The sequence below is a fragment of the Oncorhynchus gorbuscha genome, linkage group LG05, assembly GCF_021184085.1.
Source record: "Oncorhynchus gorbuscha isolate QuinsamMale2020 ecotype Even-year linkage group LG05, OgorEven_v1.0, whole genome shotgun sequence".
NCBI classification, from domain to species: domain Eukaryota; kingdom Metazoa; phylum Chordata; class Actinopteri; order Salmoniformes; family Salmonidae; genus Oncorhynchus; species Oncorhynchus gorbuscha.
The window spans coordinates 66610350-66613850 of NC_060177.1; the positions used below are offsets into that span (position 1 = coordinate 66610350).

The 3501-nt window shown below is 38.4% G+C and overlaps 1 long non-coding RNA gene across 1 annotated transcript; it reads right to left on the bottom strand.

The window, feature by feature from the left end:
* Positions 1-332: 332 nt before the first annotated feature.
* Positions 333-3106, bottom strand: LOC124036339. Its single transcript, XR_006838905.1, has 5 exons — positions 3047-3106; positions 2448-2598; positions 1648-1782; positions 1013-1203; positions 333-874 (listed from the first exon to the last, which is right to left on the bottom strand). It is a non-coding gene; the product is annotated as an uncharacterized LOC124036339 (long non-coding RNA).
* Positions 3107-3501: the final 395 nt, after the last annotated feature.

Below are 3501 nucleotides of genomic sequence, written 5' to 3' on the forward strand. Positions count from 1 at the left end.
GGATGTTGGACTGTTACATGTCTGTGAATATTAATTGGTAAATTGTCAAAAGGCCAAGCTAGCTTTTCTATTCATTGCAAAATGAGCTTCCATGCTAGCCAGATATCTGAACAGATTTGTCTATGTACACTTAATTTACTCTCAAAAGAGCAACTTTGTAAATTGTTATTAGGATTTCACCCACTGCAAAATATCTACATTTGAAATCAAGTATAAGCTGGTGTCCCAGAAGCCTGGAGGGCATTGACGATCATATGAAAATTGTTGCTTCCACTAGAACCATACCTAGTATTATAAATTAGAACAAATATAAAAACGGCATTAAAAAAAGCTAATGTTACAAATTTTATTAATATCTTCTTGGAAGCACAGGCCTAAATATGTATAAAAACTACCCCCAAATCCAGCAATAAATTGATATACAGTTTTAACAAATTGATCCATGTGTCATCTTGAAGGTTGTCTTCAATATTGTTCATACTGCCTCAGTTTTGCCCAAATACATTGCTTGAAAGGGCAGATTAAAAATACACAAAACACCCACTTAATTTGTCTCACCTGGAATGCCAAGTTGGCAGTTTAGTGCCAAGGGAATATTCAGGGCCAAGAAAAAAAAGGAAAAAAACTTTAAGCAAATGCACCTAGTAATTATCTTGAATACTCTTGGTGTAAAAACAGCACATCAGTTTTTGAGCAAAGTGTGAGCCGAGATAGATTCCTTGCTGTGGTCACCAGTCCTAAAGCAGCTCTTCCTCTGACTCAATGTCCCTGGAAGCCACCAGTATGAGATGTGTTATTCCATCTATGTCATGGAGTTTGGTCTGGCAGTTGGCAGTTTTACTGTGGTTTAGCAGCCTTCCCAGGCGAGTTGATTCTTTTGTAGCATCCACACCGTAAAGAGGAAATTAAATGTTTGAAAACATCAATGAGCAAGCTGATAACATCAACATTGTGGCAATGCATAAGTCATAGTTAATACAAATTTAAAATAAAGTTTGAGTAGATACCTTACCAGTATGTTTTGCTGAGATACTGGAAATAGTACATGTAGCAGCCAGTCCCAGGGTCTTGGGCATACAGAGCCTCGCTCTCCTTGGCATCAGCCAGATGCAACAAGTCTCCATGATACTCAATTACAAACTTCCCCTTCTTGAAATATCTGACAGCAAATACTCCTCTTCCCTTCCCCTCTATATGTTTGGCCTATTGGGGTTCAAGTACAGGTCAAATCAAATTCCAGGTTAAATGATCCATTTCAGTACAATGCTACTTTAATTTCTAAACTAACCTGCATTCCTTCTTCAACTCAATTTTTTATCAAGTAATCAAGGTGTAATTGATTACATTAAATTCTGAGCAAGAACATGTTTTTTTAAACTTGTTCTTGCATGGCACGGTTGATCTTCAAGCACAATCACTCTGGTATTATAAACTGACCTTCAATTCAGCTTTGCTTTTTTTGGAACTCTTGTCTAATAGGATAATAATCTGTGACCTTCCTGTTTTGGGCAGCATTGCTTTCTGCTCTGGGTGAAAAGAACACAGTATTCCATGGCCAGATGATCTGGTGTTGCAGTGCTGGCTTGATCAAATACTGTGCTTCATTTGAACAAATATTTTACTGACATGTTTGTCAACATGACTTACTTTTTCAACTTTGACTAGCCCCCTTCTCAGTTTTGGGCTTGGTGATATTGCCATCTGGTGCAGTTGGGTTGGGGTGTGATTTTAGATCCTCCTCCTGGACATGCAGGGTAGTTGTCTCTCTGGGTACCAGTCTCCCTGCATAGAATAGTGGGGAGAGAAGCAGTGTACATCAGACTGTTGTATAAGCAAAACATATGGATTCAGGAGAGGAATGCTATGGATGTCTAAATAAACAAACAATTAGCGGTGTCATAAGACATTGGTCAGTGGACATTACTGCCACTCACAATAAATTATTCTGGGGGGGGGCACTTAAGTCCGATCTGACTCAAAGGAATTAGAGGTTAAAAATATATACAATGCTCAAAAAGGGAACACTTAACACAATGTAACTCCAAGTCAATCACACTTCTATGAAATCAAACTGTCCACTTAGGAAGCAACACTGATTGACAATAAATGTCACATGCTGTTGTGCAAATGGAATAGACAACAGGTGGAAATTATGGGCAATTAGCAAGACACCCCCAATAAAGGAGTGGTTCTGCAGGTGGTGACCACAGACCACTTCTCAGTTCCTATGCTTCCTGGCTGATGTTTTGATCACTTTTGAATGCTGGCGGTGCTTTCACTCTAGTGATAGAATTATACACTAGTGATAGTGTATAATAATATGGAGTGCAAGCATCGCCATGGTCTTATTCAGACCAATATCGTATGATGAAAAAGAGCAGGTAGTCCAAGTAACATATTTGAATTGTCACTATTGGTGGTGGTTCAAAGGACAAATGGTGGGTTACCTTTCCCTTTCTTTGATGGCTCAGTTTGAAGTGTACATTTCTCAAGCACATTTTCCTCTTGGATGACAGAACTTGAGTAGTCACGCAGAGAAGATCTGGGTTTGCTGGGACTCTGAAGACTTTGCATAGTAGGCTGACAATTACCTGCATCCTGCGACAGTAACAGATGTGACATGCACTTGTGGCCGACCATTATATGCATCCTGCATTTTTTTATTTATTTAGTTAAATTGAATTTTTTGTATTTATTTTTCACCTTTATTTAACTAGACAAGTCAGTTAATTAAAACTTATTCGGGATCGAGCAAGAGGTTGAAAGTAATAAGAACATTTCCCAGGACTGACATATCTGAAATTGCCAGAAAGCTTAAATTAATGTCAATTTAATTTAGCGTACCAAGTAATTAGGCGTCACTAAAGCGGGAAGGTGGAATAAACGAGTCAGGAGTAGGTTTTTCTGATTGAACACTGTTCTTCATTGATCTAACATAATCAATGAAAAATATTCCACGGAAAAAAAAAACTTCTTCTCCAGATGAAACAAGAACACAATAGGATAATCTTTAAACTACAACAAACATAAATCACGGGTTTGTCACCGTCTTCGTGGTTCTTTCAGCACAGCTTCTCTCTCTCGGTGGCCATCTTCCAGAGATAGTTTTCTTCCTTCTCTGCTGGTTCCATTCTCTCTTTTATAGGGGAAGGAGAGTATCTCATTAGTACCGTCAGCTGTGCTTAATTGACTCTGGTTACCTTGTCTCCCATGCTTTGTTGGGCTACTATCCATGAGCCCAGCCTGCCCTCTAGTGGTCCTTCCACACTACACTGTCAATTTACAGTAGCTATTATACTGAAATACCATGCTATTGTTTGAGGAGAGTGCACAATTTAACAGTTAAACAAATATTGCACATTTGAGCAGTCTTGATACAAAACTTAAGTCTAAAACTTTGCACATACTCTGCATACTCATCTAGTGGGCAAAAGCTAAATTGCACCTGGGCTAGAATAATTCATACATTTCAAAGATTGTACAAAAAAAACACAAAACTGT